The following is a 26,370-nucleotide window of genomic DNA, read 5'->3' as shown; positions in this document are numbered from 1 at the left end:
GGGACCAGGCAGATTCCATTAAAATCCAATCTTCTACACCCACATGAATATGTAATGCATAGAACAGCTGTGATGTGCACCCAGTCTTTCCTCTCCACTCCAAAATTGGGTGCATGAGTTGCATGCATTGCTACACAGCATCTCACCAGTGCCATGGCAACAGGGGCATCACATCTCTTCCAGCTTATGCCTTCATTGGTGGTGTGAACTTGGAGCACAGCGTGTCTCAACACTTGTGCTCGTTCTAAGGCATTTTCTCTCTCTCTAGTTCTTGGAGCTCTCTGTCTCCTGTCGTTTTTCCTCTGTTCCTTTTTGCTTCTTCCTTGTTCTGTCCTCGCTGGCTTTGCTCCTTCTTGATTTTTCCCCCACTTGGCCTTTTTCTCCTCCTGGCGTTGCCTATGCCTCCCTTCCCTTTTGCCTTGTTTGTTCTTGTCTTCTCTGGGTTTCACTGATACCTTCAGTTTACCATCTCAGCATCCCGGTTCAGTGTTCGCTCTGTTCCTGCCCATGTATAACCCCACGGTGTTATTCCATGGTGCAGGTAGATAGTTTCAGAGCACTAGTGGATAGTCTCTTCATGGCTGCGATCCTGTGCCATATTCCTGTACCAGTTATCATCGACTTCAGATATCTCAGCGATGACACCGTGGCCAGGTCGGGATCTTTCACAACACCAGGGAATACAGTTATGAGACATCAGCGCTGGTTTATTGCCCTACATTGAATAGCTTCTATCTGTGTCAGAGTCTTCCGTATTATGATCAATGGGTGCTATGAATTAGTAGTGGATACCATGTTCTTAATTTGTGCCAGAATTTACTTCCAATAAGTTTTAATTCTTGGGCAACCCACCACAAATGCCACATGGTGCGAACTAGACCATACCCTTTCCAGCATAGCTCAGAGACTTGGGGGAAGATTGTATGCAATTTATTTCAGGTAATGTGCCAACGGAAACACATCGTATAGGCACATTATTTAATCATGATGCATTTGGAGCTTCTTTTGCCCCTTTCCCATATGTGACTAGGATTCTAACCGGATGGTAATTTCCTTTCCCACGCACTCATATACGGATCTCCGGATCTGTCGGTTCTAAGGATCGATAACATTTTGAAACTATTTTAGCAGAGTCCCCTTTCACTATAAACGTCTCAACCCCTTTATGGGATTGAGTGCCCACCCCCGATACCTCTCTACTTGTTAGCGAATAGCACAATTGGACATAATGGAACCTTTTTGTTTTGGGAGTTTTAATTTCCCTTTTCATTCAATGAATGTGTATGGGAATTTGCCGCTATATAATTGACCTACCCTAAAGGGACTGTTATCTTCCCATTTGCTGAATGCAGAAAACAGCAGACCCAGAGTAAATTCGGTGTTACATGTGATAGGGATAAGTGGGCCTATGCCCATATATTCCCTGGAGTTTGCAGCCTCTTTCCCAATAGCTTAGGGGGCACCTGGTAGATGATAAGATGATAAAAGTAACCCTTGCTGGTCCTGTGACCTTCTGGGTAAAAAGGAGAGATGGGAGTGGGACATGGATACTGCCTGTTCTATGGCAGCTAATCGTTTAATATTTTGTTGGTTTGCACAGGCGAACATGTGAATACTTTGCAAATCAATCAGGTAATGATTAACGCAGGGGGCTCTCAATCAACCTAGAAAGGTGATCCTTTGTCAGAATTTTATGGGATACTTGAGGTAACTTCCCTGCCCAAATACATTTGAGGATGGCCCTTTATAGACATTTGAAAATACTGTACAATATTTGGGTGGGTAGGGCTCTGAATACATATAGAGGTTTGGGAATGAGGATCATTTTAATTGCAGTGATACGGTCTAGCCATGAAATCTCTTGAAGATCCCATTTAGTTAGTTGGTCCATGGCTGTTTTTCATAATTATGGGATATTGCCTCAATATAAGGAGGTAAGATAAATATATGAGTATTGGATCGGGTTATCTGACCAAGCATGTTTTGTTAGTGTGCACAAATATCTTTTTTTCATTGACTCTGCTATGTTTAGTCCTTTGGATTACTGAGGATTGATTTTAAAACCTGATATTTCTCTAAAGTGGCTTACCCTTAAAGACAATTCTGATTGGGAGCTGGCAGTATTCCACAAAAACACCAGGATATCGTCAGCATATAACATTTTTTGGATGGACCCAAAAGCTGAGATGCTTTCAATCTTAGGGTTCCCCCTAATTGAGTGCACAATGGCTCTAGGGGAGGGCAAATATAAGCGCGGATAAGGGGCAGCTCTGTAATGTGCCTCTCCTTATTTTGATGGCTTCAATGTACTTGCATTCAATGTAAGCTTGGCGTATGGGATATGGAAATTAGACATTATTCGTTTAGCAAAATTGGGGCCAAATACACATTTCCCCAATAACTTACAGAGGTATGTCCAGTTAATGCTGTTGAATGCTTTGTTAGTATCTAGTGCCAAAAGTACACATTTCTGATCCGATTGTGCTCCATGCTGTAATTGGGATCCTTAACCGGTTTCAGGATTCAGGATTAAGTTTGTGGGGGATCCTGCCATACAATTGGTTGGTACTCCTACGGTTAAGAACAAGTTGAATAGCTGTAGGAGTCTAGGGCTAGTGTAACTTTATATGCCTTGTCGAAAGCAGTGGTCGAAGTGAGCGGGAGCGGTCGGGAGCGGTGCGCCTCTACTTTTTTAAATTACCTTATACAGCTCCTATACTTTTATTTTAAAGAGAAACCGTTCCGGAATGGTTTCGTTTTAAAATAAAAGTGTAGGAAGAAGTTGAAATCTTTACTTTCAGTGCACTGCACTGAACGTTCCCTTAAGCAGCAGGTGCAAGTGTTTGGGGGGTGTGTTGTGAGTGTGATGGGTCGTGGCAGTGTGGCTTCTGGGGAGTGGGCGCAGGCCAGCAGGGAACATAGTTCCACTACTTCTTTTCGTACACTTCGACCACTCTGTCGAAAGAACCAGGGAAGCCATCAGGGTCTGGGGCTTTCGCTGTGAGGAGTTTCATAATGGCCACATCTATTTCCTGTGCCATTATTGGGCTTTCTAAAGCTTCCCTCTCTTCCTTTGTTATTATAGGGAGGTCTAGTGGTGGCGAAATAAGGGTCTATTTCCCTGATGCCTACCGAGACTTCTGAAAGCAGTTCAGAGAAGTCATTAACTAGGATCTCTTTCTTCCTCTATCGTGATCAGTGTGTCTGAATTGTTTTTGAGTCCACTGGTGACATTTCTGGAAAACCGGTTCTGCAATTTGATAGCCAGGATCCTATTAGATGTGTTGCACCTGGGGTAATAAAATAGTTTAGTGCTTAAAAGTGATTGGGCTGCCTTACCTGCCAAATGTGCTTCCAGAATATTTCCTGCTATTATGAGTTCTCTTATGAGTTCTCTTATGGATTTAATGGGGCTTTTCTGCACGTGTCTGGCCTCCAATTCTAGGGCTACTCTGTGCTGCTCATGGGTCTTAGAGTTGTTGATCTGCATATAGCTGCCCCTTAGAACCGCCATCGTAGCATCTCAGAGGATTCCCTGATCAAAATGATAATTTCTGTTTAACCAGTCCGATAGCACAGCGAGTAGAGCATTCGCTTTGACATCTGTGCAGAACTTGCTGACGCCTTTCATCTTTCCGAGGTTGATAAATGAGCACCACACACCGTGGGTAATAATAAGCAGTGCTCAGAGGCCTGAGGGTTCGTAGCGCTATATAAATGCTAAATTATTATTAAATTATGATTATTATTATTAATTATTATTATTCAAATTATTATTATTATTATTATTATTAACATAGATCTCCAGGTAGTCCTCTATGTGTTGAACGATTACCAGGTCTTGTAATAGAGGTTAATTGAATTGCCATGGTCCACGATGGGGGCAGGAAGGTCACCAAGTTTGAGAATCAATTGCACCAAAGCATGGTCTGAACAAAAACCTTTGTGCCTAAAGAGATTTCTAGCTTTTTAGGGATTATGGTTTTGGATATTAAGAACATGTCCAACCTGGAGAACCCTCTATGCACTGCTGAGTAGAACGTATGTTCTCTGTTTGTTTGGTGAATAAACCTGCAGGTTTTCGATCAGACAGAAGCCCCTAATTATCTTCGATATCGCCTTATAGTTTCTGTTGTCTGCAGGATATGGGGGAAGCGTTGCATTGATCAATGGATTTATCAAGCAATTAAAAACTCTGCTGATTATTAAATCTCATTCAGTTAATGAACTTAGGACCAGAATGAGTTTTAGAGTTTAGAGTAAAATTGGTCTTTCATTTTTATTGGGGCCATATATTGTGATTGTAGTAATTATATGGTATTTTACAAGCCCATTAATCATTAAATACTTGTCCTTCAAATCCCATAATATTGCCTGTTTTTTAAAGGTAAGCCCGCCTTGATGAAAATTGACACCCCTCTTTTTTTTGCTGCCACTTGATGCAAAAAAGATGTGGGCGGATACCCTGCTTGCTAGCCTTTTCTCATCTGTGGAAAGCAGGTGAGTCTCTTGGAGAAAAACAATCAAGAGCTCTTTAGCAAGCAGCTTTTGAGTCATAGCTTTACGTTTCATCTGGGAATTCAGGCCCGTAACATTAAGGCTCCATATTTCAGAGTTATGTGGACTGCTCATTCCTGCCCTGAAAATGGATGAAAGGCCTTTCGGATTCCCATCCTCTGAACTCTAATGATTCCACCGTGTCATCACTAAAGCATATGGAACATGTTACACAAACTAGAAACACAAAGCTTCTCACTATTTTCCACAAAGGTCTACATCAACAACTAACAGTGAAAGTTGCATCTGCCTTAACTACCTCCTTGACCTCAATTTGGGTGTAATCCATTGAGCCAAGGAATACGGGTCCCTGGCTCCCTTACCCACAACCTATTCAATAAGTATTGAAGAAATTGGTGAGCATGCCTTTGTTCGGGTTGTCTTCTCATTAGCAAGCAATTCACCCAAAAAAGACTGAATAGTTATGAGCTTGCAGAATGATGGACAAGTTTCATTGTTGTTTCTTTTTGGCAGAACCTGTTGAATTTTGGCTGCCATTTAATGTTTTAAACCTATATGAGCTGTGTTTCTATCCTAAATCCGAGTGAGTATCCTCAGTCTGAAATGACCCAGCAAGTGTTGTGTTTTGGAGGCTCTTGCTTATGTATTAGAGCTAACTGCAATCCAGCCCCACATTGGGACATCCCCATCAAATACATCAATGTATTTACAACCGCCAAAAAGCAATTCTTTGCCTTCAAATATGTTCTTTATGCTGCCAAGAAAAATGAGCAATGCTTTAATTTAGATGAGTCTTGTCAAACAGGATGGAGCATTCCTACCTTACAATAAACACGTGTGCCTTGAGAAAGAAACAGCTTTTTGACTCAACGAATATATATTTATTTGGATTTTTAATGCACCATACATACACAACAGCACATCCCTTCAAGGGGCCAGGGCAAGAAAATGGTGGAACGAATAGCACACACAAATAGGCTTTTCACAGCAGTGTAGAAACGGCAGCCCAGGAGCTAATACCAGAACTTATTAAAGGAACACTCATTTTCCGTTAATATTAAAAGCATACATATTGATTAATTGAACAAATATTGTGTGTGTGTGAATTCTAGTCTTTTGCACCAATCGTTAATGTACATAATAGAGCTGATGAACAGGTATTTTAGTGCAAGATCGGCACTTTTCATTATGCATTAAATCTCTACGTACTTCACAGACAGGGTCAGCAGAGAAAAAGCACCATTGGAAATGCCAACAGTTTGGGTTTTTGTGTAATATGGTAAAAAGAAGGAACCCTGGGTTCATTAAAAGCCCTAAAGCTTTAAAAAGCTCAAACCTTTCTCCGGACTCGAATATCTGTAGCAACCACAAAATAGGTATGAGTATGACTATCAGTTCAAAGCAGTGGAGGGATATCACTATTTTAATACTTCATGAAAATAAAAAAATATGGACAAATACACCAATTACAAAACATTTCAAAAACCACTTCAGCACAGGAGGTGCCTGACTCATCCACCATGTGACTTCTCTAAACAAAATCAACTCAACAGATTCCAAACATATTGTCTAAAATCCTGATCAATATAGTTTGTCGCAAACTTCACAATAAAGTAGTTAGAGACAAACCCCATTGATGGGGATTTTAGACAATATATTTGAATCAGTTGACTTTTTCTTTAGAGAAGTCACCTGGTGCATGCGTCATGCACCTCCTGCGCTGGTGAGTTGGTTTTTGCAATTTTTTGTACTTTTTTGTAATTGATGTATTTTTCTATATTTGTTATTCTTTTCATGAAGTATCAAAATTGTGATATATTTAATTTTTGTGTATTTTTTTTTAGCTGGGATCCCTCCACTGCTTTGATCTGATTATGATACTCAAACCTATTTTGTGGTTGCTATTGGTTTGTGCAGGCACTGTCATAGTGGTATTAACTGGCCATTGATGGTAGCAGCTCCAAAATGGTGCAAGTACTTGGGCATATAATAGTAGTGCCTGGCAAATGCCTAGTCCTTGTACATAAGCTCAAACCGTTGGATTTGTCAATGCTTGTTACTTCTTGCCCCTATTCTGTGAAATGTTCTCCTTCAACAGGTTTGATCCTGTTCTACTCTTTTTCACTTTAAAATCTGACCAAAACATCATTTTGTACAGTATGTCTTTTCTAAATTTCTCTATGAAGCATTGATTTCTGTGATTGTTATTTTTGGCTCTTGCCCTATTTTCATGTTTGTTGTACCGTTTATATTGTCCAGCACTTTGGATAAAAGTGCTATATAAGCTGTGTACAATAAATACATGTGGGAAAGTCAAAGAAGTGTTAGTTAACAAACGAGTTCTTAGCCAATAAGTAAGTTGTTTGGACTAAAAGAGAGCCCAATTCTTTTATTATTTTAATTCTCTTTCTCTTTATATTTCAGGGAAAGGATATGTCTTCTTTCGTGCTGGTCCGCTCTCCTCGGCAGGATACCCCCTCGTGGTGCGTCGAGGTACGTAATATTTCTGTTTTGTTTGGTTTTCTCAGTCTTTTATCTCTCCTCCGGCTTGTCTCTTCTATTTGTACTGCTTAATATATGAATTTCTTCTCCTCTCTTTCTGTTGCCCAAAGTCTCTTTATCTCTATTTTATGGAACCCTTCTGTTTATACCTCTTTATGTCTGTTAGTTTGTTTACAGTTCTATCTCCTGTTCTATATAGTTTGTTTCTGAGTAAGGTCCTTTGTCACCCAACTTCAATCTTGCATGTGCAATACTGGTATATCCAGGCAGTTTCTCCTCTTCATGTGTCAGAATCGCCTTTCTCTTTTCACTCCGGAGATCAGGTGCAGTGGCGTCAGCTTATATCAAACAGGCGGCGACAACGATCGCCTTTCATTAACTTTCTTCTTCGGTAGCGCAAGGGCGCCTCCCCTTGATACGAACATGCGGCGGTAACGATCTCCTTTGCTCAACTTCTCCCCCTCAGACAACGCAACGGCGTCGTCTTAATATGAACGTGCAGTGACAACGGTCGCCTTTCATTAACCTCCTCTTCAGGTAACGCAACGGCGCCTACCTCAAACACTTCAACTCCTTACAGCTTCACGGCGTTGTTTTCATCACCGAATACACACAGCGTTGTCACTATTTAATGTTCAAGTAGCGATTACGATCGCTTTCCGCTTCATTCAGCAACTTGCTTCGTTGTCAAAACGCCCGTTCATTCAGCGGTCTAAACGCGCGCAGCAAACATTTCGATTAATCTTCTTGGTCTAACCTCACAACTTGTCACTCACTGTTCTGGAAGAGTGCCCACCATCGCCTCCTTATTTCTTTCGGCTCTCTTCCTCAATCATCTGTGCCCCGTCGACCAGAGCCTTTCAATCCCCCCAACTCTCCTCAATACGCCCAGCTGTAACCGTTGGGCTCGATCTCCTCCTCCTCACCACCCGTTTCCTAGGGAACGAAAACACAGGGTTAGAGGAAAGGTCCTACATGCTTTACTTCCTGCTTCAGTATCTCCGTGTCAGTAAGGCTTTATGATCCCCTTTTACAAATAAAAGAAAAGCAGACTCCATAATAAGACTTGCACATTGTCACACCCCCTCTACTAAACCCTTACGATCGGGAAGGGTTTCAGCCCTGGATAGATAATCAGCTTGGGCTAACAGTTTTCCTGGCTTATGAACCGTCTTGAAAGAGAAGGGCTGGAGGGAAAGGAACCATCTAAGTATTCTCTGATTTGAATCCTTGTTTCGAGCAAGCCAGACCAGGGGAGCATGATCAGTTATTAAAGTGAACTCTCGGCCTAACAGATAATATCTTAGAGTGTCAATAGCCCATTTTATGGCCAAACATTCCTTCTCAATAGTCGGGTAACTCAATTCATGAGGCAACAGCTTCCGACTAATGAAGAGTATGGGTCTTTCTTTCTCTCCTTGATCCTGGAACAGCACAGCTCCGAGTCCGGTACCGGAGGCATCGGTGTGCAGGTAAAACGGAGCATTAAAATCTGGGCAGTGCAAGACAGCTCTCTCAGTGAGGGCCTCCTTTAAGGCCTTAAATGCTTGCAAAGTCTCTAGAGTCTCCCAAGTTCTCTTTGTCATTGAGTTCTTCTTTAAGAGATCCGTGAGAGGGCTGGCTAGAGTGGAAAAGTGTGGAATAAATCTTCGGTAATATCCCACAAACGCCCGTACTTGTTCCGGTGTCGCTGGAAATTTCAACTGCTTTATAGCCTTGATCTTTTCTTCTTGGGGTCTGATGATCCCCTGACTGACATAATATCCCAAATACTTGGTATGAAGCATAGCAACATGAGTTTTTTTGGGATTTATGTGTAAACCCGTTGTTTCCAGGGTCTTAAGGATTCTTGCAAGATGTTGTAGGTGTTCTGCCCAAGTGTTGCTGTAGACTATGATATCATCAAGGTAAGCACCGACATATTGTTCATGTCCCTTGATGATATGGTTCATTAGTCGTTGAAAGGTGGCCGGAGCTCCATGCAACCCGAAGGGTAACACAGTAAATTGATATAAACCCTTGGGTGTGGCAAATGCGGTCTTTTCTTTATCGGCAGGAAATAGGGGAATTTGCCAGTAACCTTTGGTTAAATCAATTGTAGTCAAAAACCTCGCCTTCCCTAAATTGTTCAGGAGATCTTCTATTCGAGGCATTGGATAAGCATCAAATTTAGAAATGTCGTTTACTTTTCGAAAATCCATGCAAAATCTTACACTTCCATCCGGCTTTGGCACAAGGACTACCGGAGAGCACCAATCACTATAAAATGGTTCAATGATCCCAAGATCTAGCATTTCTTGAACTTCTTGGTTAAAAGCGTTGATCTTTGATTCGGGAATTCGATAAGGTCTTTGTCTCACTATGGCTCCTGGTTTGGTGACTATATGATGACTTGTTAAGTTAGTTTTCCCTGGTAGGGAAGAGAATACATGTGAAAACTGTTGTATGACATTAGACAATTCCGTCTTTTGCTCAGCTGACAAATCTGGGTTCACATTTAGGTCTTTAGAACCCGTAGTTTCCTTTAGTTGTATAAATTGTTCTTCTGTAGATTCATTCACGGATATTATGGCCACAGTTGGGATGGGAGATCTCCATTTATTTAGTAAATTGACATGAAAGGTTTGATAAGGAAATCTACAGTCCGTCTGTTTCACCTTATAGGTTAATGGCCCCAGCACTTCTTGAATCTCATAAGGACATTTCCAAGTAGCTAGCATTTTGTTCTCTGATGTAGGTACTAATACGAGTACTTGGTCTCCTTTTTTGAAAACACGTAACTGTGTATTTTGATTATAGTATTTTTCTTGTCTTATCTGTGCTTGGAGAAGGTTATCTCTTGCAACTTTTTGTAGTTTCTCTACTCTTTCTTGTAGTTGGGAGGCATATTCTTTTAGTGTTATCTCATGTTTTGGTTGTTCTTCCCAAGCTTCTTTCAACAGGTCCAACAAAGTACGAACAGGCCTCCCAAACAATAACTCAAAGGGTGAAAACCCTGTTGAGGACTGCGGAGTATTCCTGAGGGTCATTAGAATCCATGGGAGTACTCTATCCCAGTCCTTATTTTCTGGGGAAGTCGTTTTCCTCAGCATCTGTTTAATGGTGTTATTATAACGTTCTACCAGCCCATCCGTCTGTGGGTGATACACAGCGGTTTTCAGGTGTTCTATCTTTAGGGTCTCACAAACTTGTTCTAATACCTTGGACATGAAATTCGACCCCAGATCGGTGACAATCTCTCTGGGTATCCCAACTCGTCCAATGAAAGGTATGATGGCGTCGCAAATCTGTTGCGTGTTTGTGGCTTTCAGTGGAAATGCTTCGGGATATCTAGTTGCATAGTCGACCACTACTAGAATGTATCTGTGCCCTCTTCGGGTCGGTTCCAAAGGTCCGACGATATCTATTCCGATTCTACTGAATGGCTCCATCACTAGTGGCATAGGCTGAAGTGGAGCTCTTCTGACATTGGCCCGATTCTTCCGCTGGCACTCTTCACATGACTGACAGAATCGGAATACCTGCTGATAGATTCCAGGCCAATAAAATCTATCCAATATCTTTTTGGTTGTTTTCTCCGTTCCTAAGTGGCCTTCACCAATTTGTATGTGAGCCACCTCCAGTATAGTCTGATAGAACTTATGGGGAATCAGCAGCTGTTTTAAGTCTTCGCCATTCCTGGCCTTACTTAATCTATAATACAACCCATTCTCCTTTAGGAATCGTGGTCCTTCTCCCGTTACTTTTTCCAGGGCCCTTTCTTGAGCATACTGCAGCAAAGGATCTAGCTCTTGAGCAGACCGGAAACTGTCTCCGTCTTCCTCTATCTTCCAATCCACTGCTACCGGTAAGACATGTTTGACTCTCCATTCTTTCTTCAGAGAGCGTTTGAGCTTTTTGCTTTTTTGTATTTTAGGATCTTTAGGCTATTACCTGGAGCTGTCGGAAGCGGCCTCTGCGTGATCCGGCGTTAGCGTTGGTGCGTTGGTGCGCTGGAGGAGGTGCGGCTTGACGGCCTGATGTCTGGAACGTGTGCGACGTGGCTGGTGCGGCGCGGCTCAGCCCTCGCGTCGCCTGCATCGCTTGTGCCGCTTGTGCCGCCGCTGGCCGCTGATGATCGAGCGACGTTTGGAGTGCGGAGCGGAGCCCGGAGTTGTCGCCCTCACTTGAGGAGATCTCACCTGGGGTGAGCGACCGAGGGAGCGCCCCTGGAATCGGGCGCCGGGTGGGGCGTGCGACCTGGACCCCGTCATCAGGCACGCAGGTACCGGTTTGTGGTCCCAATTCGCTTGCTTTTTGGTTGGCTCCGAGGTGGCACCTCACTGTGCGGCACGGTAGGCTGGGGGCCAGGTGTCCCGGGGTCCCTTGGCCCAGAGGCGACAGTGCGGTGGGTCGTTCTTGGCTCTTGTGGGGGCTGGCTGTGAGGAGCCGCTGCAGTGCCACTCCATGGTTAAAGGTGTGAGCAGATACAGTGGTATTGCCTGCAGAGCGGGGGCTCCCATTTGAGTAAGTGGGGCTGTGATTACCACTAGTGGGAGCTCTTCCAGTGCATGACAGCTAGTTGAGCCAAACAAAACGAGATTTTTCTGTGCCCATATAGTGAGGTATTTTTTGGGCACATAGATTAAATCTGGACCTGAACTCCGATAAAGCAAGCTTCTGAAGGCAAACACAACTTACTACGAAGCAGCTGATATTTTTTATGCCTTCTTTTTTTTATATTGCTAACACTTTAGAGCAAAATAACTACATGCCTTCTCGTAAGAAGTCCCAAGCACGCTACAACTTGCGACAGCGGAAAATAAGGAGTAGTCCAGTGGACGAAGAGTGTGCGATGGGCAAAGATAAACAAACAAAGCCAGCACCAGCTACTAAAAGAGCAATAACGGATTTTTTCCCAGTGAATCCGCACCCGGAAAATAATTCTACCACCATGGATGAGGGGGAGGCGATCAATATGGACACGCAGGACCATGAGAGCTATGGAGATATAGATAATAACTCTCTACTGGAGCTCTGTCTTTCCATGCAAAGATCTATGACACCTGCGGTGGCTAAAGTAGGGCAACCGGCACCGAGCAATCGAATGGAGGAAGTTACTAAATCTCCGAGAATGGGCTCTGTGAGATTGTCAACCACACCTAACCTGAACATTCATAATGTTTCCGAGCTGGAATCAAGAGAGGTGGAGGTCAGCAATACAGCATCTTCCAGACCTACGGATTTGGATGAACTACAATCATCGGTTGCCTCTGTACAGTTTGCCCTTAGATCCTCCTTAAAATGTGTGGACGCATATTGGAAACTACACTAAATTTGCTTCTGCAAAATCCTGCCGCAGTGACAACTATTGCGAGAGCCCCAGGGGAGAATACGGCGTCTAACCCAGAAGCAACTGAGAGTGTGGAGAATCTCGTAACGTCCCCCAACGCAGCCAATACACCTGAAGTATTTCTCTCCCGTAAACAGCGGCGACTAGCCAAAAGAGCGGCAATGAGGAAGAAGGCTTGTGAGGTGGCGCCGCCAATATCGGATACTGACCCTTCTGGGAAGAATAATAAAAAACCAAGGAAACCAACGGCAGGCGGGTGCAGACGTAAGGATAAGCAAGTAGGTTACTTAACAAGCTGGGTACTGTCAGATGATGATGGGGACGATGAAATAGAAGATGGAATTGCATCTGCATCCGTTAACATACCTGTCTTAGAGCAGCTTGAGGAGAATCATGTAACTGGTGGCAAAGATAACCCAGTAGCTGATAGAGAGTTAAGTAGAATGGAACCGGTGAACAATCCTAAGGATAATGAGGCTCCTCAGAAAGAGAACAGGATATGCCTCATTAAAAATCTATACCAGCAAAGTGAGAGCAGTTGGCTCACCAGAACTGAGCTAATGACCAGATTCCACGCTGTTCCTCAACTACGTGTATTAAGATCGGATGATTTTGAATTTATTGAGCCTCTACAAGTTACTAACGCCAACGTTTCAGCCATTCATTGCAAGTTTATCTCCTCTGCCCAATTGATACGTAACTATAAAGACAGTCTCCGAGTCGTTGACATTAAAGTGGATCCCGATCCCGATCAGGAGGATCCAAAATGGCCACGTAAAGCTCCCTCAGCAGTAAAAGAAACAACAGAAGTTCCACCAAATCTGAAAAAGGACCGGGTCGCGATGGCCGACATCCAGAATGTTCTAACCTAGTTAGCATCAGCGCTACCAAAGGCGGTGAACTCAAATTGAATCCCCTCACTAGTATCATGGAATTGTAGAGGGTTCAAGCATTTGTTCTCCTCGGTGGGTCCTCTCCAGCTCCTAACGGAAAATGTATGCATATGCCTACAAGAGACATGGTTGAGATCTCCTATAATACTCAACGGTTATACAATCTACCAGTCTCTGGCGATGAAGGGAAAGAGAGGGAGACCTTATGGTGGCCTGATCACAGGTATCAGGAATATGGTTACATCAAGACAGCTGGAGACATCATCCAGTGATAAAGTGATTGCAGTGGAACTGGAGAGCATAAGCGAGGGATGCAGAGAAAATATGCTCATTATTAATCTGTATAGTCCACCGGGTGGTAACGAGGTTGAATCCCTTCAAGAAGCAATTCACGAGTTGTTGGCCGCCTGGGTGATGGATCCGTCTAACACATTGGTAATTATCGTTGGGGACTTTAATTGCCATATGCTAAGCCCAATCGGCACATCTATTAATCCTCTTTTGAATTCAACAAACAATATGGTACATAATCTCGAAGACCCACTTGGTATCTCTTGGCTGAGCTTCTTCAACGGCTGGGAAATGGAGATGATTAACGGCAGAACTTCAAGCGATAATTCAGGAAATTATACATGGCACAGCGGGACCGCAAAAAGCGTCCTGGACTATATATTTGTGAGTCCACAGATGGCCATGAATGTAAGCGACCTGAAGATCTCTGCAAACGACTGGAGCGACCACTCAATGCTTGTGCTGAAGTGCAACATTGGTATGCCGGCCATATGCACTAAGCCCCTGGGGGACATGACAACTAACCATTCGGGCACCCGTCTATGCTGGTCTGATAAAAACATCAATGCAGCTGTAACCATGGTGCAGGGCATAGATGATGACACACTGTACAAGTTCCATAATATGTCCATAAATGAAATGGAACATTGGGTTACATCATTCTCCGCTACACATGCGACATCTGCAGTTAACCGGATAGCGATTGATGGCAAAACATCAGTTACATATGACAAAAGCATTAGAGATGCCAAACGTAGGCTAAGAGCAGAAATTAGACAAGCCAAACGTACTAGTGCATGTCATTGGGCCTATCATGGTATTTGCAGAGCTCTAAAAAATAAGTACAGAGCGTATGTTAAAGCTAAAAGGTTCGAGCTAAAACTTAGGCGATGGCAAAATATGGTTCAAACCATATGTTCCAAAAATTCAAGAAGCATATGGTCCCTTCTTGGCCAAGCCAGAGGCAGTGGTAGAAAGGATCTGATTAACCCCATAAGTTCTAGTCAATGGACGGACTTCCTTATGGGTCGCAACATCCCTACTAAGGAGATGGGAAAGTCGGTAGAAAAAGTGACCCCAAGGTCCATCCCTCTCAATATAACAACTGAGCATTTACTCTGGAAAATTAGAAGGCTCAAATCATCTAGGGCTCCTGGGCCTAACGGACTTTCAAATGCTGTGTTGAGAAGCCAACCGGAATTCTGGGCAAAATTTTTAAGAATATTATTTGGGAAAGTACTTGCGGTTGGAAAAATCCCTAAATCATGGCAGCATGCCTATTTAATACCAATCTTCAAGAAAGGTGATAGGAAAGATCCCTGTAACTTCAGGTTACTATCTATGCTTGACTGTACAGGGAAACTTTTTGCTTCACTGTTACTTGATAAATTAGAGGAATGGGTGGCTAAATCTGATATACTCAACACTTTTCAGTGCGGGTTCAGGAAAGGCTACTCAACGATTCATAATATAATTATCCTGGACACTTTACGCTCAAAGGCCATGAGGAAAGGAAATCCGCCACTATATGCCATGTTCGTCGATTTTAAGGCAGCTTTTGACTCGGTCTGCAGAGAAAAACTGAGGGCTAAACTCGAGCTATTAGGCTGCCCTGAGATACTTCTGTATTATTTAAAATTATTGCATGAGGACAACACAGTGGCTTGCAGACTCAATAATCAGGGGGATATGACTGTAGAGATCCCCCAGAATCATGGAGTCAAGCAGGGCTGCGTGACGGCCCCGTTTTTGTACAATCTTTATACATATGATTTACCAGATGCCATCTTAAGTGTGCATAATTGTCCTCCTGTTGTCAGTACAATCCACTGTGCAGTGCTAGCGTATGCTGACGATCTGATAATTATGGATCACACGTTCAGTGGTCTACGGAGATCTGCATTGAAGCTATGGGAGTATGCTGCGAATAATGATCTAATCATTAACCAGGAGAAAACTCAGGTGATGATCTTCGCAAGTAAGAAGATTGCACGCCCTAGGCTTCTACTGCGCGAAATCGAAATTAAGTACACCCAGCAATATAAATATCTTGGGGTCGAAATGGATGTCAAGCCGGGCTATAACTCCTGTATTCAAATGAGACAACATCGGGCAGCTCAAGTAACGTCGCTGATTAGCCAATTTGCAAGACAGAACTGTGGATTTACACTGTACGGAATCCGTCAATTATATACCCAGGTGTTAACCCCTATGGTTGTTTATGGGCTGGAAGCCCTGCTGCAAATGGACTTAAGCTGGCTGCAAGTCATAGAGGGGAAGTTTTGGAGAAGAATCCTAGGGCTCCCCCAATCTATTCCAATGGCATTGTTAAGATTGGAAGTGGGGGTTTCCTCTTTAGGTTCCATTGTCCTGAAAAGGAGAGCCGAACTTTATCTTAGGATTTCTAATCAACCAGAGAATCGGTTATTGAAAGAATTTGCCATTGAAGCTAAAAAGGAAGCTACCAAATGCCATCTTAAAAAGGAGACTGAAGCCTTCCTGAGGGTAATAAACTGGACTAAGAGTGGAGAGAAGTTTGATGATCCCCAAAAAAATGCACTGTCCAAAAAAATTGCCCTCTGGGACTGGTTGGAAAACTACGCCCATCTGGATAAGCTTCCAAAATACAAATTCATCCACTACATGCTCTATTCCTTTAAGCAAATGCAGCCATATCTAACTCTCTGTCCATCAAGTAGACTCAGGCGATTTTTACTTCTATTGAGGGTTGATAATTTACCGCTGGTGTCTAACAAAAGTAAATATAATGGTTTATCTGTCAGGTTTCCTTCTCTTATCCAAGTTTCCTTTTTATTATTATCCTTTTCAGATTAGCTTTGTGTGGGTGGGAAGTTTTCCATTATAGTTGGATAGGCCTTAAGTTGTTGATTCAGAATCCTGGTTCTGACCCAAGGCAAGATGGAGCCTCACAGTGACAGCTCTGATTGGCTAGAAGACAATGCTGAACAACAATGAACATTCTAAACTGTCACTCTGTGCCTTTCATCATCAAAACCCCATCTGAGAGGACGTGTTCAGTGGCTGCTCCTGCTTTAGTATTAGGCCTGGTGGATTTTATCCTTCAGATCTCAGCAGTTGAGCGGCTACTTTCTTGGGGGTTCAGGAGAAGTCTTCAGCTGGCAGGAATTCGTTTTGGAAGATAGGAAAAGCAGGAAATCTTTGTGAATTCGCTCATGAGATAAGTGTCTTTATTTCTACTGTAAATTTGTTCATCTTTATAACAGTCTCCTTGAAAATTCGTTAAAAGTAGTGTTTCTACTAAAACTATTGAACTATCGGAGTGCGCTTGTGTTTCCAGTGCGGTGTTCCTTAGCGCAAGATTTTGACTGTCGCGTGCGTATTCAAGTGAGCGCGTGCTTTCAAGCGTGTGTATTCCGAGCGCGAGTAGAGGTTGATCTCGTGCCATTTTAAACGCGCGTGTGTTTTATTGCGCGGGTGATCCTTTGCGCCAAAAGCTATATGCAGCGTGAAAACTACAAAGCGCGTGTGAAATACAAAGCGCGTGTGAAATACAAAGCGCGTGTGAGATACAAAGCGCGTGTAAAATACAAAGCGCGTGTGATTTTTAGCGCGGGTGTACAATGCGCGTGTGAAATACAAAGCGCGTGTGAGATACAAAGCGCGTGTAAAATACAAAGCGCGTGTGATTTTTAGCACGGGTGTACAATGCGTGTGTGAAATACAAAGCGCGTGTGATTTTTAGCGCGGGGGTACAAAGCGCGAGAATCTGTTCGTCGCGTGCCATGTGAGTGCGCGTGTGTTTTTTCCATCGCGAGTGATTTTGCGCGTGAGAATCACTTCGTTGCGTTTGAACTCAATAGCGCGGGTGTTCTTATTTCGCGTGTCTCGCAGGAGAACATTATTGCGCGTGTGGACTATTGCGCGTGTGAATTATTGCGCGTGTGAATTATTGCGTGTGTGGATTTTTTGCGCGTGTGGATTATTTTGATCGCGCGTCTTCATCCGTTTGCGCGTGTTCTTCAACCAGGAAGATTTCTATGTGAAGTTCATCGATAATTTTAATGGAAATAACCTGCGTGTGCAGTTAGCACGTGTTTCCTCTTTCTTCAAGGATTCAAAGACTCAAGATAATTATAAATAGTTTGAAAAGTTTTGAAATGACAAGAAAGAACATTTTAAAGACAATCTAATTGAACTACCAGTGCATGTTGGAAAAAAGACAAACAAAGAACTAAGACTTCCAGTTTTGCCTAATGTAAGAAGTTGCTGGGAATTTCAAGTATCGCAAGTAAGAGAGATTTTCAGCTTCTTATCCGCTTCTCTAAGAAATTTCAAGAGAAGAACCAGGTAGGATTCTCAATTATTAGTTAAGGATTAATGACTTCCCATTCATAAGGTTAAGTAAGTGAATTAAGGAAGTGTATATGTTATTCTTTATCCTCTGCAGGTTCAGCACTGATTAGCCTTGACGCAGTCTGCCTGGTGTTGTTTTGTTGTCCCATTCCCCCTTTCCCTTTGGGGTGTAGTTTACAGAGCTGTATTGAAAACTAGTTCTGGGAAATACATCTCAGGGGGATTGTCGGGGGTTCAGCAGCTTCCGCGGATACAGGACCTCTCAGCCTGACATTATCTTCCACAGAGAGGTATTGCCGACTATGTAAGGATAACAGATGCAAAGAAACCGCTAATCATGTACTAACTAAATGTGTAAATATGATGGATACTTACAAAGTAAGTTATAGCAATTCTGTCCATGATACGGCATCCATTGGGGAATCTGCATTTTGGCTTCGCCTTATGAATACGCAAAGTCGGCAGCTGCAGATTGCTACCTTTAGAGTCTGGTTGGTAATTGAAAGAACTCTGAACATATATATATGAACTTGTCTGATACTATGATACTGACTCTATTAGAGGTTTGGTGATCTTTATATTTTCGTAGGAGAAATTTTATATTTTCGTAGGAGCAATTTTATTAACGATTAATGATTAGAAAAATAAGTATAACATGCCGGAGTTGTGCTTAACTGTTATTTTTTTTTTGGTTAGATAAGCAATATATGTATTTTGAGATTGTTTTTTAGGCTAGTTTTTAGTTTTTGTTTTAGCTTAGTTATGTTTAAATTCTATCTTTAGTTTTTTTTTTACTAGGTTTATAAAATTTATCATTATGTGTAAAGTTTAAAATAAACTGTAACACATTATTAATAAATTAAATTTTAGGATCTGGACTAGGTATTTCCTAACCATGGAAAGGGGCCATTTCCAACCAGCTCTTCTCAATCTTATGAACTAACTCTGGAAATGTTGATATATCCGAGCCAATTAGGAGTGGTTTTGGTAAATGTGGTAATACAGCTGCCTTTACCCCCATCGTCTCTCCGACTACTTTGATTTGTATTTTCTTAGCTAGGTATTCCCTTACATCCCCATGCACACATTGGATAGGAATTTTCTCTGAGGAATAATAATCTACACCTACCAGCTCTGATGTTACCGTTGTCTGTAGGCTCCCCGAGTCGATTAATGCTGTGGTCTGTTTTCCATCCACCTCCGCGTCACAGGTATATAGATACTGTGACGGTCTCGTACTCATCAATTCTGTAGCTTCATTTCCTTTTTGGGATTCGAGTAACCCAACGTCCATTGGTTCGGTTTTTGGTTTTTTCGGGCAGAATCTTGCTAAATGTCCCCAGTCTCTGCAGTCAAAACATTGCGGACCTCTAGGTATAGGAGTAGCTTGACGATAATTCATCGGACCTTCACTGTTAGGTCGGGAGCGAACGCCGTCACCTTCTGATTTTCGCAGCATTGAGTGGGGCCATTTTGGCGTAGTAGAGGACTTATTCAAGAAAAGGGGTGGTTTATAGCTTGTCGGATAGGTCATCACCTTCCCTTGTCCAGCCTTTTGATAAGCAGAGGCCACTTCCACAGCCTCCGTTAATGACAGTCTGGGATGTTGTTTGACCCACCTCTGTACAGGACCAGGGAGAGCTTCAATGAACTGTTCCAAAATGACTTTCTCGGTCATTTCTGCTGAAGTAGACAAACCAGGTTGTAACCACTTCTCTGCTAACTCTTTTACTTGGTAAAACAATTGCCTTGGGGTTTCATCTGCTTTCAATTTGAGTTCTCTAAACTTTACTCGATAAGTTTCTTCGTCGTGTCCCATTCTTTCCAACACCACTTTTTTCATGTCCGCATAGTTTGTATCACCTGTAGGGTTCGCCGCTTGATATGCACACTGCATTTCACCGGTCATCAATGGTGCGATGTAATGACACCATCTCTCGGCGGGCCACTGGGCATTCCGAGCTACTCTTTCAAAGTTCACGAAGAAGTGTCCTGGGTCTTCGCCTGCCAAATACTTTTGTAACACAGATGTAGGGACCTGGGGATTGTTTCGTGCGTTGGTGACTTCGAGTAGTTGAGCCTGTTGTATTTGTAAGGCTTGTTGGAAGGCCAGCCTGTCAGCTTGAGCTTGTTGTGATTGCATCTGTAAGGCTTGCTGTAATAGTTGCTGACCCTCGCTTAGGGTTTTAATCAGGTCTTCCATGGCGTTCTCAATATCCCACTTCTGACACCAAATGTGGGAAAGTCAAAGAAGTGTTAGTTAACAAACGAGTTCTTAGCCAATAAGTAAGTTGTTTGGACTAAAAGAGAGCCCAATTCTTTTATTTTTTTAATTCTCTTTCTCTTTATATTTCAGGAAAAGGATATGTCTTCTTTCGTGCTGGTCCGCTCTCCTCGGCAGGATACCCCCTTGTGGTGCGTCGAGGTACGTAATATTTCTGTTTTGTTTGGTTTTCTCAGTCTTTTATCTCTCCTCCGGCTTATCTCTTCTATTTGTACTGCTTAATATATGAATTTCTTCTCCTCTCTTTCTGTTGCCCAAAGTCTCTTTATCTCTATGTTATGGAACCCTTTTGTTTATACCTCTTTATTTCTGTTCGTTTGTTTACAGTTCTATCTCCTGTTCTATATAGTTTGTTTCAGAGTAAGGTCCTTTGTCACCCAACTTCAATCTTGCATGTGCAATACTGGTATATCCAGGCAGTTTCTCCTCTTCATGTGTCAGAATCGCCTTTCTCTTTTCACCCCGGAGATCAGGTGCAGTGGCGTCAGCTTATATCAAACAGGCGGCGACAACGATCGCCTTTCATTAACTTTCTTCTTCGGTAGCGCAACGGCGCCTCCCCTTGATACGAACATGCGGCGGTAACGATCGCCTTTGCTAAACTTCTCCCACTCAGACAACGCAACGGCGTCGTCTTAATATGAACGTGCAGCGACAACGGTCGCCTTTCATTAACCTCCTCTTCAGGTAACGCAACGGCGCCTACCTCAAACACTTCAACTCCTTACAGCTTCACGGCGTTGTTTTCATCACCGAATACACACGGCGTCGTCACTATTTAAAGTTCAAGTAGCGATTACGATCGCTTTCCGCTTCATTCAGCAACTTGCTTCGTTGTCAAACTGCCCGTTCATTCAGCGGTCTAAACGTGCGCAGCAAACATTTCGATTAATCTTCTTGGTCTAACCTCACAACTTGTCACTCACTGTTCTGGAAGAGTGCCCACCATCGCCTCCTTATTTCTTTCGTCTCTCTTCCTCAATCATCTGTGCCCCGTCGACCAGAGCCTTTCAATCTCCCCAACTCTCCTCAATACGCCCAGCTGTAACCGTTGGGCTCGATCTCCTCCTCCTCACCACCCGTTTCCTAGGGAACGAAAACACAGGGTTAGAGGAAAGGTCCTACATGCTTTACTTCCTGCTTCAGTATCTCCGTGTCAGTAAGGCTTTATGATCCCCTTTTACAAATAAAAGAAAAGCAGACTCCATAATAAGACTTGCACATTGTCACAATACATTAATAAATAAATAGTTCCTGTTGTAGGATCTTCATATCTTGCTTTGTCGACAAGGTTTCCATGGCTTCTGAGGAGAGTGCTTCACCGTGGAATTGTGCCACTACTGTTAGCAGATGTTTATCAGTGGTTTTCTCCACGAAGGTAATATCTTGACCTTTGGATGAGAATTTAGACATGACAGGGGATTGACGTATAGACTAGTTGTAGTGGAATGTCTGGGCTCAGAACTCAGTGGTACAGGTAAACCCCTCTTTTCCACTCTTTAGCTTGTTTTCATGAGCTACAGTTCTTCCAAATGTCCCATGAGTTTGTGAGTTAAATGATGTTGAGGGGCGTGGCTAAATGGACACGGAGTAGGACATGATTCCTGGGTGCTCTTGCAGATCTGTATATGATCCTGAGAAACAGAGGCATTTGGAGCCGGCAATGTGGTGTCAAGTAGCATCCACTAAAGTATAAATACAGAAAGTGTGCAGTGGTCAGAGGTCCGGGACAAATCACAGCAAGAATAATGAAGTGCGTGCCAAGAAAGATTGAAGAGCCTGTGCCATGGATGAAAGTAAGATGACGCCCACAGAACAAAGGGTCGGACCGATAAACAGCCGTACCGCTGGTGGTGAGGAGGCAGGAAACCAAGGAGCGAAACCCGATCAGAGACAGCGGATCAGAAAAAGATACATTAAACATATAACGAGCGGTGTGAAAAGTTGCCTGCCAAAAGGAAGCCTGCAGCGACGTGCGAGAATGCTAGAGCATTGCTGTGCTGTGCAGACGAGCATTCGGATGACCGGATGGTCACAACCCTCTGCAGGGACATGTGCGCAGTGAAGAATCATTATAAGAAAGTGACAAAGCAATGGAAAGTACGCACAGAGCTGTGGAAACATTTGATCAACAAATAACAAACATCAACAGCTTGACACTGCTGCAGGAACAGCCGATGAGCGGTGTAGACAGAAGAATTAGAAATGTAGCTACAGTGCAGCGAGGAGTGCACTATAACAGAGGGAGTGAGAGGCAACATTGTGGCCGGCACGGAGCTGCAAGGTGAGAGCCTAGCAGGAGAAAAAGGGTGAAACTGACATCCGGACAATAAGCGGCACTCGTGTATAATAAGGAGTGTTTCCGCAACACAGGAAGGCAGACCACAACGTTGGATTCCGTTCGGAGATTAAACACACTGTGGGCTTGCAGGTGGCACGGATACTGCATCGAGGGATGTGGCAAGGCAGAGGCCACAGAAAGGCACGAAACAAGGAATGCTAAATCCACACATCTGCCCAACCCACGAGAGGAGGACAACTGAAGGGGAGTCAGTGATTAACAGTGTGGAGCACACAGTCCAGGGTCGACCCAGTGGAGGTCAAAACAGTGAAACTAACCTATAAAACAGATGACCATCAGTGGCAGATACGGGCTGCCGAAGAGGAGGCAAGCCGTCCACGTAAAAAGCAGCACAGGACTCAACAACCCAGAGGCTGGGAGCAAGTCCACAGGCACCACATCTACCATCAGACAGATACAGATGTACTCTGGCAGGCAGGCATACAGCAAGGACAGTGAAAATAAAACCTGTATGACCCACAACTGGAGAAGAGGTCTACTGCACCCACTAGAGCACACGCATGCCTACGCCAAGGGCGGGCAAGTCCCTGGAGCGCCGAGGAATAGAGAGACACCAGGGAGGAAGTGAGGGGACACGAGATGCAACAAGTGCACCTAGCACAGTGGGCTTAAAGTAAACCATCCGGGTGGCAAGCAAGGACAAGACGGGTACAAGCCAATTGAGGTGGAAGTAAGGGGCTGGACAGCCCATTTCGTATGAGGTGCACAAGAACAGCACAGAGGAGAGCACAGAGACGGTGGGACACTCAGGTGTCTGCACCACGGGACTTGGAGCAGAAGAAGTGCTGCAGAACGAGAAGGCGCTACAATGGCATTGAAAATAAACAAGAACAAAGGGAAGCAGCCATCGATAGAATCATCCGCAAAACCCACACAGATGACAGACGGGGCAAGAATGTTGGCGCAGGACACACGTGACAGTGAAATACCGGGACACATGGACCAGCAAATATTAGAGGCAATAGCAGAGCTGAACGCAACCCTGGAATAAAAAATGGACGCAATGAACATAGACATAAACCTCCTGAGACAGGATATCAGAGTATTGTCGGAACACACCAGGACATTAGAGAAAGAAGTGAAAGCCAATACAAGCAGCTGCAAGGAACACTCACAGGATGTGGCTGTGTTGAAACAACAAGTGCAGAATCTGGAAAACAGGGTGGAAGGACGGGGACAGAGAACGTTAGTGCAGACTATTGGGCTCCCAGAAAGCAAAGAGGGTCCGAACCTGACCAACTATATGGAAGACATGCTTTTGTAGGATATCGGGGAGGGATCACTCACCCAAGGGTTTACAGTAGAAAGAGCGCACAGGGCCTTAACAAGGAGACCCACACCTGGAGCACCACCCCGGCCGATAATTGCCACACAGCCAATCTCAAATATATGTTGCTATACCCAGCAAAAATGAAGGTATTGCATAAAGATCGTGCAGCCTTCTTCGAGACCCCCGAAGATGTGAACGCATGGATGGACTCGCACAACATGCCGGAGGAGAAAGAAGACCAGAAAGGAGAAGGATGTGGTAACTGAAGCTGCAATTTGACTTTAACATACGCTGTTGGGATATAGGGGCAAATGCATAATGTTCCGATTGAGACACCTCAGCAGTGAGATTAAGCATTTATTATTATTTTTGCTAGGTGCAAGAAGCAGAGAGGTGGCTTAGTCAGAAGCTGTGGTAGGAATCACGCTACCGACCCATGTAGAATAGCTTAGTTAAGATACTAGTAGTTCAGTATCCTCCCTCTGCACTCCAAGTACTGGCAATAGGCCGAGAAAGGAGCGAGAGACGGGGATGCCTGAGATTCAGTATTGAAGCTGGGCAAATGTTGGGAATGGTTAAGGGGGAGGCAGGGGAGGGAGTTGCAGACATAGCTAAGTCAAAAGGTTTGCAAGAGGTTATAAGACGGGATCTACAAAAGGCAGAGAGGAAGTTAGAAACTCTAACACGCGCAGGAAATAGATCCTTAGAAGAAGCTACCAAAAGTGCCAAGTCTACAGCAGGAGTGTAAGGAGTTTTGGGATAGGCTAGATAAATTAAGTTACAAGAAATATGTTGAGAGAAAACATACTGAAGAAGACAAACCAGGCAGATTATTAGCGTTGCTGTACAAGGGCGAGACTAAAAAGCAAACTATTAGAGCGGTGCAAGGGATAGATGGGGAGCTATGTGAGACCCAAGAAGGGGTTAAAACATGTTTTTACGTCTATTATAACCAACTCTATCATGAAGCCACAGGGACAGAAGAAATGAATATACAAAACGCATTGACTGAGATTAAGCTTCCTAAACTAAATACAATGGAAAGAGACAGCCTGGAAGTCCTCATCACGGTAGAAGAACTTGAAAGTGTAATAAAAGAACTACCAACCAGTAAAGCCCCAGGAGCGGATTGTCTCCCCGGGGAATTTTACAAAGGGTGTATGGCTGAAATACTCCCTCCTCTATTAGCAATGCTAAACGAAGCAGTGGATACGGGTAAACTGCCGGCGTCTCTGAGAGAGTCGATAATTATCCCGCTCCTTAAACCGAATAAGCCGTACACAAAATGTAGCTCATACAGGCCACTTTCATTGCTGAACCAAGACGGGAACATTTTTACTGCAGTCATAGCAAAGAGGCTCAGACCAGTCATTGGTAAACTCATACACCCAGATCAGACAGGATATGTGTGCCACGTAGGAATGTTACTAATAACGTGCAGAGATTGCACCATATTATAGATTATACCCAGAGGGATACAAATGAGGCGGCAGTTGTGTCATTGGATGCAGTGAAGGCATTTTAGTCTGTCAGATGGCCAGGGCTGCGGGCGGTGCTGAAATAATTTGGTATTGGGCCCATATATAGTCAATGGGGGAGACTACTGTACAATGAACCGATAGGAAGAGTCAAAACGATGCACAGTGTCTGAGCAATGGCAGCTGAGTAAAGGCACGAGACAGGGCTGCCCATGGTCCCCGGTGCTCTTTATTTTAGCACTGAAACCATTAGCAGTTTATTTACGGGAGGAATATGGAGAAGTGGGCTTGGGCACCTCGGGAGAGAGACACCTGATCTCACTTTCTGCGGATGATATGCTCCTATACCTACACTACCCAGAGGAGAACCTATAATATGTCCTAGATGTGTTGGACCAATATGCGGCACTGTCGGGCATAACCATTAACCTCCAAAAATCGAGCCTGTACCCCCTAGGAGCGTATGTGAGGAAACCGTTACATAAGTTGCCGGTGCTACTGATTAAGTGGGAGGTAGAGACGTTCAGATACTTGGGAGTGGATGTGTACCATGACCCTCAGTTAGAACACATAAATAATACGGTGAAGGTGGTGAACAAGATCGAGAAATGTATGACATTTTGGTCTTGGCTAACGTTATCTATGATGGGGCGAGCAGCTCTACTGAAGATGGTGGTGCTACCAAGACTGTTACACTACTATGCAAATATCCCATTTGCGATACCAAAGATGTTCTTTAGGAAATTCCATGGTATATACCGGAGCTTCAAATGGCACAACTCGAGGTGTAGAGGGGCACTGAAGAAGCTACAGAACCCATTTGAGCAGGGAGGCATAAAGCTACCCAATTTTGAGGTGTATTTTATGGCCAGTCAGCTGCAATTCGTGGCCGGATGGCTGTCAGATGGACAAACACCGGAATCAAGGTTGCTACGAGGCGAATGCACCACATTCTTTTTGAATGAAGTTATATGGCTGCCCAATTCGCGCATGACCAGGGAGAGCCTACTGTTGGGCCTGGGAGGAAAATATGGCACAGAGCATGTCGAGAAATGGGTGAGGCAACACTGTATTCCCCACAGATACCACTGGTGTTGCTGGAAGG

This window comes from Ambystoma mexicanum, chromosome 4q (genome assembly GCF_040938575.1).
Source record: "Ambystoma mexicanum isolate Mex_15411 chromosome 4q, UKY_AmexF1_1, whole genome shotgun sequence".
NCBI lineage: Eukaryota > Metazoa > Chordata > Amphibia > Caudata > Ambystomatidae > Ambystoma > Ambystoma mexicanum.
This window is presented reverse-complemented; position numbering follows the sequence as displayed.